The 15,634-nt window shown below is 43.7% G+C and overlaps 1 protein-coding gene across 2 annotated transcripts in view; it reads left to right on the top strand.

The window, feature by feature from the left end:
* The first annotated feature begins 4,762 nt into the window (after window positions 1-4,762).
* Window positions 4,763-15,634, top strand: part of LOC115150027 (semaphorin-3D) — a 125,516-nt gene continuing 114,644 nt past the window's right edge. For both annotated transcript variants that reach the window (XR_003867035.1, XM_029692901.1), the window contains exon 1: window positions 4,763-5,005. The gene's annotated coding sequence lies outside the window, so the exon portion shown is untranslated. The remainder of the gene's footprint in view (window positions 5,006-15,634) is intronic.

The following is a 15,634-nucleotide window of genomic DNA, read 5'->3' as shown; positions in this document are numbered from 1 at the left end:
ATATACAGTAGAGAGGCTATATACAGTAGAGAGGCTATATACAGTAGAGAGGTTATATACAGTAGAGGCTATATACAGTAGAGGGGCTATATACAGTAAGAGGCTATATACAGTAGAGAGGCTATATACAGTAGAGAGGCTATATACAGTAAGAGGCTATATACAGTAGAGAGGCTATATACAGTAGAGAGGCTATATACAGTAGAGAGGTTATATACAGTAGAGAGGCTATATACAGTAAGAGGCTATATACAGTAGAGAGGCTATATACAGTAGAGAGGCTATATACAGTAGAGAGGCTATATACAGTAGAGAGGTTATATACAGTAGAGGCTATATACAGTAGAGGGGCTATATACAGTAAGAGGCTATATACAGTAGAGAGGCTATATACAGTAGAGAGGCTATATACAGTAGAGAGGTTATATACAGTAGAGGCTATATACAGTAGAGGGGCTATATACAGTAAGAGGCTATATACAGTAGAGAGGCTATATACAGTAGAGAGGCTATATACAGTAGAGAGGCTATATACAGTAGAGAGGTTATATACAGTAGAGAGGCTACATACAGTAGAGAGGTTATATGCAGTAGAGGGGCTATATACAGTAAGAGGCTATATACAGTAGAGAGGCTATATACAGTAGAGAGGCTATATACAGTAGAGAGGTTATATACAGTAGAGGGGCTATATACAGTAAGAGGCTATATACAGTAGAGAGGCTATATACAGTAGAGAGGCTATATACAGTAGAGAGGTTATATACAGTAGAGGCTATATACAGTAGAGAGGTTATATACAGTAGAGGATATATACAGTAGAGAGGTTATATACAGTAGAGGCTATATACAGTAAGAGGCTATATAAAGTAGAGGCTATATACAGTAGAGGCTATATACAGTAGAGAGGCTACATACAGTAGAGGCTATATACAGTAGAGAGGTTATATACAGTAGAGGCTATATACAGTAGAGAGGTTATATACAGTAGAGGCTATATACAGTAGAGAGGTTATATACAGTAGAGAGGTTATATACAGTAGAGAGGTTATATACAGTAGAGAGGCTATATACAGTAGAGAGGTTATATACAGTAGAGAGGTTATATACAGTAGACAGGCTATATACAGTAGAGAGGCTATATACAGTAGAGAGGCTACATACAGTAGAGAGGCTATATACAGTAGAGAGGCTATATACAGTAAGAGGCTATATACAGTAGAGAGGCTATATACAGTAAGAGGCTATATACAGTAGAGAGGCTATATACAGTAGAGAGGCTATATACAGGAGAGAGGTTATATACAGTAGAGAGGCTATATACAGTAGAGAGGCTATATACAGTAGAGAGGTTATATACAGTAGAGAGGCTATATACAGTAAGAGGCTATATACAGTAGAGAGGTTATATACAGTAGAGAGGCTATATACAGTAAGAGGCTATATACAGTAGAGAGGCTATATACAGTAGAGAGGCTATATACAGTAGAGAGGTTATATACAGTAGAGAGGCTATATACAGTAGAGAGGTTATATACAGTAGAGAGGCTATATACAGTTGAGAGGTTATATACAGTAGAGAGGCTATATACAGTAAGAGGCTATATACAGTAGAGAGGTTATATACAGTAGAGAGGCTATATACAGTAGAGAGGCTATATACAGTAGAGAGGTTATATACAGTAGAGAGTCTATATACAGTAGAGAGGTTATATACAGTAGAGAGGCTATATACAGTAGAGAGGCTATATACAGTAGAGAGGCTACATACAGTAGAGAGGCTATATACAGTAGAGAGGCTATATACAGTAGAGAGGCTACATACAGTAGAGAGGCTATATACAGTAGAGAGGTTATATACAGTAGAGAGGCTATATACAGTAGAGAGGCTATATACAGTAGAGAGGCTACATACAGTAGAGAGGCTATATACAGTAGAGAGGCTACATACAGTAGAGAGGCTATATACAGTAGAGAGGTTATATACAGTAGAGAGGCTATATACAGTAGAGAGGCTATATACAGTAGAGAGGTTATATACAGTAGAGAGGCTATATACAGTAGAGAGGTTATATACAGTAGAGAGGCTACATACAGTAGAGGCTATATACAGTAGAGGGGCTACATACAGTAGAGGCTATATACAGTATAGAGGCTACATACAGTAGAGGCTATATACAGTAGAGAGGCTACATACTGTAGAGGCTATATACAGTAGAGGCTATATACAGTAGAGAGGCTACATACAGTAGAGGCTATATACAGTATAGAGGCTACATACAGTAGAGGCTATATACAGTAGAGAGGCTACATACAGTAGAGGCTATATACAGTAGAGAGGCTATATACAGTAGAGAGGCTATATACAGTAGAGAGGTTATATACAGTAGAGAGCCTATATACAATAGAGAGGCTATATACAGTAGAGAGGCTACATACAGTAGAGGCTATATACAATAGAGAGGCTATATACAGTAGAGAGGCTATATACAGTAGAAAGACTATATACAGTAGAGAGGCTATATACAATAGAGAGGCTATATACAGTAGAGAGACTATATACAGTAGAGAGGCTATATACAATAGAGAGGCTATATACAGTAGAGAGGCTACATACAGTAGAGGCTATATACAATAGAGAGGCTTTAACCGTAGCGATGCTACATACAGAAACGGTTAGTCAGGCTGATTGAGATAGCAACAGTCTACACCTGTTATATTCAGCATTTCACTGTAAGGTCTACTACACCTGTTGTATTCAGCATTTCACTGTAAGATCTACTACACCTGTTGTATTCAGCATTTCACTGTAAGGTCTACTACACCTGTTGTATTCAGCATTTCACTGTAAGGTCTACTACACCTGTTGTATTCAGCATTTCACTGTAAGGTCTACTACACCTGTTGTATTCAGCATTTCACTGTGAGGTCTACTACACCTGTTGTATTCAGCATTTCACTGTAAGGTCTACTACACCTGTTGTATTCAGCATTTCACTGTAAGGTCTACTACACCTGTTGTATTCAGCATTTCACTGTAAGGTCTACTACACCTGTTGTATTTAGCATTTCACTGTGAGGTCTACTACACCTGTTGTATTCAGCATTTCACTGTAAGGTCTACTACACCTGTTGTATTCAGCATTTCACTGTAAGGTCTACTACACCTGTTGTATTCAGCATTTCACTGTGAGGTCTACTACACCTGTTGTATTCAGCATTTCACTGTGAGGTCTACTACACCTGTTGTATTCAGCATTTCACTGTAAGGTCTACTACACCTGTTGTATTCAGCATTTCACTGTAAGGTCTACTACACCTGTTGTATTCAGCATTTCACTGTAAGGTCTACTACACCTGTTGTATTCAGCATTTCACTGTAAGGTCTACTACACCTGTTGTATTCAGCATTTCACTGTGAGGTCTACTACAGCTGTTGTATTCAGCATTTCACTGTAAGGTCTACTACACCTGTTGTATTCAGCATTTCACTGTAAGGTCTACTACACCTGTTGTATTCAGCATTTCACTGTGAGGTCTACTACAGCTGTTGTATTCAGCATTTCACTGTAAGGTCTACTACACCTGTTGTATTCAGCATTTCACTGTAAGGTCTACTACACCTGTTGTATTCAGCATTTCACTGTGAGGTCTACTACAGCTGTTGTATTCAGCATTTCACTGTAAGGTCCACACCTGTTGTATTCAGCATTTCACTGTAAGGTCTACTACACCTGTTGTATTCAGCATTTCACTGTAAGGTCTACTACACCTGTTGTATTCAGCATTTCACTGTAAGGTCTACTACACCTGTTGTATTCAGCATTTCACTGTAAGGTCTACTACACCTGTTGTATTCAGCATTTCACTGTGAGGTCTACTACACCTGTTGTATTCAGCATTTCACTGTAAGGTCTACTACACCTGTTGTGTTCAGCATTTCACTGTAAGGTCTACTACACCTGTTGTATTCAGCATTTCACTGTAAGGTCTACTACACCTATTGTATTCAGCATTTCACTGTAAGGTCTACTACACCTGTTGTATTCAGCATTTCACTGTGAGGTCTACTACACCTGTTGTATTCAGCATTTCACTGTGAGGTCTACTACACCTGTTGTATTCAGCATTTCACTGTGAGGTCTACTACACCTGTTATATTCAGCATTTCACTGTGAGGTCTACTACACCTGTTGTATTCAGCATTTCACTGTAAGGTCTACTACACCTGTTGTATTCAGCATTTCACTGTGAGGTCTACTACACCTGTTGTATTCAGCATTTCACTGTAAGGTCTACTACACCTGTTGTATTCAGCATTTCACTGTAAGGTCTACTACACCTGTTGTATTCAGCATTTCACTGTAAGGTCTACTACACCTGTTGTATTCAGCATTTCACTGTAAGGTCTACTACACCTGTTGTATTCAGCATTTCACTGTGAGGTCTACTACACCTGTTGTATTCAGCATTTCACTGTGAGGTCTACTACACCTGTTGTATTCAGCATTTCACTGTAAGGTCTACTACACCTGTTGTATTCGGCGCACGTGACAAATAAACTTTGATTTGATTTAATGTAGAGAAAATAAATGACTTGTCTAGGCCCGTTATTATATTAACCTACCAATACTTTATTATAATGTGTTAGATACATCTGCACAAACACATTATATTGTTCCCACTCGATGTGCGTCATGAGCGTAATGAGCAGATGTTTTATTGGCGACAGAGCCGGAGGGAGCTGGGAAACGGAGCCAAGGATGATGGAGGGATGAGGGAGTACGTACGGAGGAGTGGCCTTCACGATCCCAGCCCAACATGCGGAGTTTGTTTATAACGCGTGGAAGGAAGGGGACAATGTGGAGACGTCTCACGTCGCTTCACTTTCTCAAACCCTGCGGCAGATCGTTTCACCCTGTCGCCGTATCAGGAGCCCGTCTACGTTAGATTTGGACTGGAATAACTCATCTAAAGAAATCCCTTTCAAGAAATAAAGAGTCTGGTAAGTTGCGGAAAAGTTTACTTTCTGACATTAACTTTGATTTTTGAAACGGTTCTTACAATTTTGTGAGGCAGGCTATGAGGATATTGTTTGGAGGTAAAATCTGTCAAGCACATGATTTATGAGATTATGCGATACATCTATTCTAGATCAATCAATAGCCTACTAAAATAATTTTGCTCTGTTTATAAACGTGTAAACAGCCTAATATATTCCAATCTGTTTGTGACTGAGATTCAGGGAGAAGCTCAATGTCTACATTGAGAAATTGACTATGTTGATTTTGAAGGAATATCCATTTGCAATGGAAGATATTGAAGATCTAAGCTTAAAACAGAGTAAGTTTAGAAGCAGTAGCATAGAGAATACAGTGAACCACCCCTAAAGAAATCTCTGGTCCTGGCTGATATGAGTAAGGTGCAGTGATTGTCTATATAACATCCTGTTCTGGTAGGTGACTCCTCTGTACAAACTGTCTGTCAGACTGTTGTTTCCTGCTGTGACTGTGGCTACATTGTGCCTTTCCGTCTGTGACTGTGGCTGCGTTGTGCCTTTCCGTCTGTGACTGTGGCTGCGTTGTGCCTTTCCGTCTGTGACTGTGGCTGCGTTGTGCCTTTCCGTCTGTGACTGTGGCTGCGTTGTGCCTTTCCGTCTGTGACTGTGGCTGCGTTGTGCCTTTCTGTCTGTGACTGTGGCTGCGTTGTGCGTTTCCGTCTGTGACTGTGGCTACATTGTGCCTTTCAGTCTGTGACTGTGGCTGCGTTGTGCCTTTCCGTCTGTGACTGTGGCTACATTGTGCCTTTCCGTCTGTGACTGTGGCTGCGTTGTGCCTTTCCGTCTGTGACTGTGGCTACATTGTGCCTTTCCGTCTGTGACTGTGGCTACATTGTGCCTTTCCGTCTGTGACTGTGGCTACATTGTGCCTTTCCGTCTGTGACTGTGGCTGCGTTGTGCCTTTCTGTCTGTGACTGTGGCTGCGTTGTGCCTTTCCGTTTGTGCCTTTCCGTCTGTGACTGTGGCTACATTGTGCCTTTCTGTCTGTGACTGTGGCTGCGTTATGCCTTTCCGTCTGTGACTGTGGCTACCTTGTGCCTTTCTGTCTGTGACTGTGGCTACGTTGTGCCTTTCTGTCTGTGACTGTGGCTGCGTTATGCCTTTCGGTCTGTGACTGTGGCTACCTTGTGCCTTTCTGTCTGTGACTGTGGCTACGTTGTGCCTTTCTGTCTGTGACTGTGGCTACGTTGTGCCTTTCTGTCTGTGACTGTGGCTACATTGTGCCTTTCCGTCTGTGACTGTGGCTACGTTGTGCCTTTCCGTCTGTGACTGTGGCTACGTTGTGCCTTTCCGTCTGTGACTGTGGCTGCGTTGTGCCTTTCTGTCTGTGACTGTGGCTACATTGTGCCTTTCCGTCTGTGACTGTGGCTACATTGTGCCTTTCTGTCTGTGACTGTGGCTACATTGTGCCTTTCCGTCTGTGACTGTGGCTACATTGTGCCTTTCTGTCTGTGACTGTGGCTACATTGTGCCTTTCCGTCTGTGACTGTGGCTACATTGTGCCTTTCCGTCTGTGACTGTGGCTACATTGTGCCTTTCTGTCTGTGACTGTGGCTACATTGTGCCTTTCCGTCTGTGACTGTGGCTACGTTGTGCCTTTCCGTCTGTGACTGTGGCTACATTGTGCCTTTCCGTCTGTGACTGTGGCTACATTGTGCCTTTCCGTCTGTGACTGTGGCTACATTGTGCCTTTCCGTCTGTGACTGTGGCTACATTGTGCCTTTCTGTCTGTGACTGTGGCTACATTGTGCCTTTCCGTCTGTGACTGTGGCTACATTGTGCCTTTCTGTCTGTGACTGTGGCTACATTGTGCCTTTCTGTCTGTGACTGTGGCTACATTGTGCCTTTCCGTCTGTGACTGTGGCTACGTTGTGCCTTTCCGTCTGTGACTGTGGCTACATTGTGCCTTTCCGTCTGTGACTGTGGCTACATTGTGCCTTTCTGTCTGTGACTGTGGCTACATTGTGCCTTTCCGTCTGTGACTGTGGCTACATTGTGCCTTTCTGTCTGTGACTGTGGCTACATTGTGCCTTTCCGTCTGTGACTGTGGCTACATTGTGCCTTTCCGTCTGTGACTGTGGCTACATTGTGCCTTTCTGTCTGTGACTGTGGCTACATTGTGCCTTTCCGTCTGTGACTGTGGCTACGTTGTGCCTTTCTGTCTGTGACTGTGGCTACATTGTGCCTTTCCGTCTGTGACTGTGGCTACGTTGTGCCTTTCCGTCTGTGACTGTGGCTGCGTTGTGCCTTTCCGTCTGTGACTGTGGCTACCTTGTGCCTTTCTGTCTGTGACTGTGGCTACGTTGTGCCTTTCCGTCTGTGACTGTGGCTACGTTGTGCCTTTCTGTCTGTGACTGTGGCTACATTGTGCCTTTCCGTCTGTGACTGTGGCTACATTGTGCCTTTCTGTCTGTGACTGTGGCTACATTGTGCCTTTCCGTCTGTGACTGTGGCTACATTGTGCCTTTCCGTCTGTGACTGTGGCTGCGTTGTGCCTTTCTGTCTGTGACTGTGGCTACATTGTGCCTTTCCGTCTGTGACTGTGGCTACGTTGTGCCTTTCTGTCTGTGACTGTGGCTACATTGTGCCTTTCCGTCTGTGACTGTGGCTACATTGTGCCTTTCCGTCTGTGACTGTGGCTGCGTTGTGCCTTTCCGTCTGTGACTGTGGCTACCTTGTGCCTTTCTGTCTGTGACTGTGGCTACGTTGTGCCTTTCCGTCTGTGACTGTGGCTACGTTGTGCCTTTCTGTCTGTGACTGTGGCTACATTGTGCCTTTCCGTCTGTGACTGTGGCTACATTGTGCCTTTCTGTCTGTGACTGTGGCTACATTGTGCCTTTCCGTCTGTGACTGTGGCTACATTGTGCCTTTCCGTCTGTGACTGTGGCTGCGTTGTGCCTTTCCGTCTGTGACTGTGGCTACCTTGTGCCTTTCCATCTGTGACTGTGGCTGCATTGCTTTCCTCTCTTTCCTATGACTGTATCTCTGCATTGTGTCTTTCCTCTTATCTCATTGCCACTGGAATAATAGTTTGATGTAGGTACCTAACAAGTGAGAAGGGGAAAGGTACTTTAACCTTCTTGGAGAGAGAGAGAAACAGCACTAGATGCTTGGAGAGAGAGAGAAACAGCACTAGATGCTTAGAGAGAGAGAGAAACAGCACTAGATGCTTGGAGAGAGAGAGAAACAGCACTAGATGCTTGGAGAGAGAGAGAAACAGCACTAGATGCTTGGAGAGAGAGAGAAACAGCACTAGATGCTTGGAGAGAGAGAGAAACAGCACTAGATGCTTGGAGAGAGAGAGAGAAACAGCACTAGATGCTTGGAGAGAGAGAGAAACAGCACTAGATGCTTAGAGAGAGAGAGAAACAGCACTAGATGCTTGGAGAGTTTGAGTATGCTGTCGGTGACACATCAAATCAAAGTTTATTTGTCACTTGCGCCGAATACAACACCTTACAGTGAAATGTTTACTTACAGGCTCTAACCAATAGTGCAAAAAAGGTGTTAGGTGAACAATAGGTAGGTAAAGAAATAAAACAACAGTAAAAAGACAGGCTATATACAGTAGCGAGGCTATATACATACAGTTAGTCAGGCTGATTGAGGTAGTACATGTACATATGGTTAAAGTGACTATGTATATATGATGGACAGGGAGTAGCAGTAGAGAGGCTACATACAGACACCGGTTAGTCAGACTGATTGAAGTAGTATGTACATGTACATATGGTTAAAGGGACTATGTATATATGATGAACAGGGAGTAGCAGTAGAGAGGTTATAAATGTATAACTTCACTCTGGATAAACATGTTAAACCTGTGATGTAGAGAACTGCTCACTCTCATTTTAGGTTTTAGTCATTTAGCAGACGCTCTTATCCAGAGCGACTTACAGTAGTGAATACATACATTTCATTTCATGCATTTTTTTTTTGTACTGGCCCCCCATGGGAATCGAACCCACAACCCTGGCGTTGCACACACCATGCTGGCGTTGCAAACACCATGCTCTACCAACTGAGCCACAGTAGAGAGCATCTAGCCAGGTACTTCACTCTTTCAGTGGGTGCTCCAGTGCAGTGTTCACACTTCACAATGCTTATCTGACTGGTGCCCTGCTCCAACAGTAACTGAGCTCTGCCACATACTAACAAACAATAGCCGACCTGATTTACCCCATGAACACTGATTTATTTCTATCCTCCCGTACTTGAAGTCCTGTTATCTACATATTCCAAGTCATTGTTTGAAATTGAAACGTGTGTCTGAGTTGATATTGAGTGTCAATAGAATTGAAATAAGAATAGAATGTCTACTTTGTTGTCCATTTTGTGAGAAACAGAAACGTGTCCTCTGCATATGTCAAAATGGTACAACAAAATAGACCCGTTCTCACGTTTACAATCTCTATTCAAGGGTGTTGATGACATCGTGATGGAATTACCACGGTATCTTATTTCCGTGAGTGTCTGTTTGACATAAAGAGACAGATGTTGAAAGTACCGTACAGTGCCATATATCCATCAGTGGTGTAGTCATTCCAGGAGCTACACAGCCTTCTGTTTCAACACCGTTCACAACTTCAACACATGTCCCAATATGCTTTGTGTTTACCATGAAAAAGCACGTACATGCGCACACGCACGCACACCCCCACACACACACACACGCACACACACACACACGCGCGTGCACACACACACACACACACACACACACACACACACACACACACACACACACACACACACACACACACACACAAACGCGCGCACACACACACACACACACACGCGCGCGGACGCACACACACACACAAACGCGCGCACACACACACACACACACACACACACACACACTCACACACACACACACACACACACACACACACACACACACACACACACACACACACACACACATACACACACACACACACACACACAATGGTCTTCACTCTCTCCCCCTCCTTCCTCCTCCCTCCTTCCTCCTCTCTGTCTCTGACGTGTAGATTCCTCATATATAATAGAGGCTACAGCCAGATCTGAGCTGGTCATAGGCAATAACTACTTGTAGGGGCCTGAGTTGTAACATATGTACAGAGTAACAACATTCCCTCGTCAACACAAAGACTGAGATATTTATTCATTTAAAAACTGCCACTTTGAGAGATGATCTGTCCTGATCCAATAAGCGATGTTACATGTTACTAAGAAGTCTCCGGTGTATCAGAACCAGAACCTGCTGATGTGTTCTCTTCCTCTCCAGGTCCAGTTTATTGAGTTTACCTAAGGGGACTGTGCCAGGGCTCAGAGGTTACAGGCTGGGCTGAGAGGGTCTGAAGATGTGTCCAAAATACCACAGTAGTACCTATATAGTGCACTACTTTTGACTAGAGCCTTATACGACCATTGTCAAAAGTAGCGCACAATATAGGACACAGCCTGAGGCTGAGCCGGACTTAGAATGGACTGAGAGGGGTCTGAGTTTAGAGGCTGGAAGTCAGTCTGTCTGTTGGGACACCTCCAGTCCTCTATTGCCAGTCAGCCAAGCACAGTGGGCGGCAGGTTTTGTTCCTCAAATTAACCCAGAGGTCCCATGCACATCTCATGGGACCAGCTCTCTGATCTTAGCCTCCCTATATCTCTCCCAGCACTCCACCCCTCCACCCCTCCCCATGCCCCAGCTACCTCCCTCTGGGTTGCTGCTACTCCATCAGGGACTAGCTAGAGCTCTGGGTCTGGTTCTCCTCACAGCAGACTGACAGAGCTTCAGTGGGAAGGGAGGGAAGGCTGAGGAGAGAGAGATAGAAGGATGAGGGGGGATGGAGGGAGGGAGAGGGGGACAGAGAGAGATATGAAGGGGGAGGGAGGGAGGGAGGGAGGGAGAGGAGGAGAGAGAGAGAGAGATGAAGGGGGAGGGAGAGAGAGAGAGAGAGAGAGATGAAGGGGTAGGGAGAGAGAGATGAGGGAGGGAGAGGAAAAGAGAGAGAGAGAGATGAAGGGGGAGTGAGAGAGATGAGGGAGGGAGAGGAGGAGAGAGAGAGAGGGAGAGAGAGAGAGAGATGAGGGAGGGAGAGGAGAAGAGAGAGAGATGAAGGGGGAGAGAGAGAGAGAGAGATGAAGGGGGAGGGAGAGAGAGATGAGGGAGGGAGAGGAGGAGAGAGAGAGAGTGATGAGGGAGGGAGAGGAGGAGAGAGAGAGATGAGGAAGGGAGGGAGAGGAGGAGAGAGAGAGAGAGAGAGAGAGAGAGAGAGATGAGGGAGGGAGAGGAGGAGAGAGACAGAGATGAAGGGGGAGGGAGAGAGAGATGAGGGAGGGAGAGGAGGAGAAAGAGAGAGAGATGGGGGAGGGAGATAAGGGAGGGAGAGGAGAAGAGAGAGATGAAGGGGGAGGAGAGGAGGAGAGAGAGAGAGAGATGAAGGGGGAGGGAGAGGAGGAGAGAGAAAGAGAGTGAGAGAGAGAGATGAGAGAGGGAGAGGAGGAGAGAGAGACAGAGAGAGATGAAGGGGGAGTGAGAGAGAGATGAGGGAGGGAGAGGAGGACAGAGAGAGAGAGAGAGATGAAGGGGGAGTGAGAGAGAGATGAGGGAGAGAGAGGAGGAGAGAGAGAGATGAGAGAGATGAAGGGGGAGTGAGAGAGAGATGAGGGAGGGAGAGGAGGAGAGAGAGAGAGAGAGAGATGAAGGGGGAGTGAGAGAGAGATGAGGGAGGGAGAGGAGGAGAGAGAAAGAGAGAGAGAGAGGAGGGAGGGAGAGGAGGAGAGAGAGAGAGCGAGAGAGAGAGATGAGGGAGGGAGAGGAGGAGAGAGAGAGAGAGAGAGAGATGAAGGGGGAGTGAGAGAGAGATGAGGGAGGGAGAGGAGGAGAGAGAGAGAGGTAAAGGGGAGTGATGAGGGGATGAGTATTACATGTTGTATTCTCTTTCTAGTTCAGGTCCTACAGTCAGAGTATAGATCTAGAACCAGTAGAACATATTGAATTTGTAACATTGTCTATAAAACGTATCATATTGCCTCTTTTGTATATAAAACGTACCATATTGCCTCTTTTCTCTATAAAACGTATCATATTGCCTCTTTTCTCTATAAAACGTATCATATTGCCTCTTTTCTCTATAAAACGTACCATATTGCCTCTTTTCTCTATAAAACGTATCATATTGCCTCTTTTCTCTATAAAATGTATCATATTGCCTCTTTTCTCTATAAAACGTATCATATTGCCTCTTTTCTCTATAAAACGTACCATATTGCCTCTTTTCTCTATAAAACGTATCATATTGCCTCTTTTGTATATAAAACGTACCATATTGCCTCTTTTGTATATAAAACGTATCATATTGCCTCTTTTGTATATAAAACGTACCATATTGCCTCTTTTGTATATAAAACGTATCATATTGCCTCTTTTGTATATAAAACGTACCATATTGCCTCTTTTGTATATAAAACGTATCATATTGCCTCTTTTCTCTATAAAACGTATCATATTGCCTCTTTTCTCTATAAAATGTATCATATTGCCTCTTTTCTCTATAAAACGTATCATATTGCCTCTTTTCTCTATAAAACGTATCATATTGCCTCTTTTCTCTATAAAACGTATCATATTGCCTCTTTTCTCTATAAAACGTATCATATTGCCTCTTTTGTATATAAAACGTACCATATTGCCTCTTTTGTATATAAAACGTATCATATTGCCTCTTTTCTCTATAAAACGTACCATATTGCCTCTTTGGAAGCATCAGGACGATCAGGAGGTGGGGATGAGGTTAAAGTCAAATAGTGCTTACTGTCTAAACACTGCAAGACCATGGCATTATGGGTCTGTAGGAAAGATAGAGGGAGGTAGATGCTGCTGGGTGGTTTATAGTCAGGATCGGGTCCTGGGTCCTCATTGTTTCAGTATGTGTCAGACGGGCAGGTATAAACCATCCCTTATTACTGCTGCCTAAGGATGGCGAGAGAGACAGCTGGGTTGAGAGAGAGGTGAGAGAGGAGGAGAATGAAAGAGAGTGAAAGATGTGAGGGAAAGATAAACAGAGGCTGTAGGTATCAAGTACCCCTGTTTTCACTTCGACGAGGAAAGCTAGGAAGTGTTTCTTTCCTAAACGTCTCAGTTGAACATTTTGATTTAATTGATTTAAAACATGCTATTCCAACATTTTATTTAACCTTTATTTAACCTTTATTTAACGAGGCAAGTCAGTTAAGAACAAATTGTTATTTACAATGACGGCCCACTTGTAAAGGCCAAACCTTCCCCTAACGACGCTGGGCCAAGTCCCTATGGGACTCCCGAACACGGCCGGTTGTGATACAGCCCGGGATCAAACCCGGGTCTGTAGTAACACCTCTAGCACTGCAATGCAGTGACTTAGACCGCTGTGCCACTTACCAATGCACCAACCCCAATTCTCCTGCGGTGACCTTTGGTGCTTTTTTTGTTCTCCTGATGATTATTTACTAGGAACCTCTACGATTACAAACTATGTTGGATTTGTATTGTTAATCAAATCGATTCATTATTGTTAATAGCGCTATTGGGATAAAACGCAAAATGATTGATTATGTTACTAGTGTCATTGATTGTGTTATTAGCGTTACTGGGCGAACACCCCCATTCAACGGGAAAGTAGGTGTATCATCTGTTTCAGTCAGTCAGAGGTGGTGTACCGTCTGTTTCAGTCAGTCAGAGGTGGTGTACCGCCTGTTTCAGTCAGTCAGAGGTGGTTTACCGCCTGTTTCAGTCAGTCAGAGGTGGTGGACCGCCTGTTTCAGTCAGTCAGAGGTGGTGGACCGCCTGTTTCAGTCAGTCAGAGGTGGTGTACCAGCTGTCTATAGGTATGACAGAGTTTTATATCCTCCTGTTAATATTATTCATCAAATTAATTGATTGATTCTTTTTATTAGTGTAATTGGGAGAACACCCTAATTCAGCTGTATAGTGTGTGTGTGTGTTTCAGTATCAATCAGATGGAATTTCAGCCTCACACTCCCAGCTGTGTCTGTGACAGCGCGTTGAAGAATAGAGTTCCATGTCTTCCTCCAACTCTCAGATTGGCTACAATATACTTTACGTAGAGCGATTAGGTGACTAACATATACATTCCTCTTCATTTCCCCTCTGGGTTATTAAGGCATGTTTCTATAAATCATGTGATTATACAGTTGAGATATAAACCAGACCAGCTGACATGTTAATAATATAATACAAACCTCACCACCCACTTATACATATATTGCATCTTAATTTGATCATCCTGTTGTTTCAGGAATTTTCCTGCATGGCAGGAAATTAAAACTTCTAAAGTTTGTAATTTCCATTTTAAAATGTATCAAACCCTACAACAACAAAAAATGTCCATTAATTATAATCCATATCATATTTCACATTTCCTCTGGCTGCAGGATTATTTTCCTTCTGTGAGAAACTGAGTCAAATTAGGATCTCACATCTGTAGTACTACTCCCTGTATCCTGTTTCCTTAGGGTAGGGCTGGGGTATGGGTACGTTCTGTCCACTGGTTCTCGCTGGACATAAAGAGAGGAAGTTGGACGTTCTCAGGAGTGGTTGTGGTTTGCTGTGTGTGAACAAAGCTTGAATTGGGAAGGTGAAATAACATTAGCAAGTGCATGTTACATGGCAGTCCAGTCAAGGCTTTGTGAAAGAGGGGCATTGTGGTTATTGGGATGTTACACGCACTGTTTATTTTTTGTTCCTTCCTCTCCTGCTGTTTCCTGTGTGTGTGTGTGTGTGTGTGTGTGTGTGTGTGTGTGTGTGTGTGTGTGTGTGTGTGTGTGTGTGTGTGTGTGTGTGTGTGTGCGTGCATGCATGCGAGAGAGAGAGAGACCACCCAACCAGAATGTCACTAGTGTCCTCTCTCTCTTGACAGTGCAGGAGCAAAGCAGTAGGCTTGTTCCTTCCGATGATACAACAGAAGCAATGCAAAAAGTAGCTGGGTCATGTTAAGGCATTCTCTTCCGCTGTTCTTCTCACACAGGAGACACACTGACTGGAATGTTATGATGCAACTGTTAAAACTGTCACGGTTGTTTAAAGGAGTGGACCAAAGCGCAGCGTGTGTATCGTTCCACATTTGATTTAAACTGTGAAACTATGCAAGACATATAAATAAGCAAAACAACAAACCGTGACGAAGAGGTACAACATACACTAACTCAAAACAATCTCCCACAAAACCTAGTGGGAAAAACAACAACTTAAATATGATCCCCAATTAGAGACAACGATGACCAGCTGCCTCTAATTGGAGGTCATCCCAAAAAACAACAACATAGAAATACAAAAACTAGAACCCCACATGGAAATACATAAACTAGCCAAAACCCCCAACATAGAAAAAAGAAACTAGAACCAACATAGACATAAATAAACTAGACAAAACCCTCTGTCACGCCCTGACCTACTCTACCATAGAAAAATAAATGCTTTCTATGGTCAGGACGTGACAAAAACATAATGATGCGCACCCGCAGCCCACTGGACTTGAGTCCCGGCACCTCAAAATGTTCTACTGCTTGAGCTCCTGTTTCTCTGATAGAACA

Source organism: Salmo trutta, chromosome 16 (genome assembly GCF_901001165.1).
Source record: "Salmo trutta chromosome 16, fSalTru1.1, whole genome shotgun sequence".
Classification (NCBI taxonomy): domain Eukaryota; kingdom Metazoa; phylum Chordata; class Actinopteri; order Salmoniformes; family Salmonidae; genus Salmo; species Salmo trutta.
This window is presented reverse-complemented; position numbering and strand designations above follow the sequence as displayed.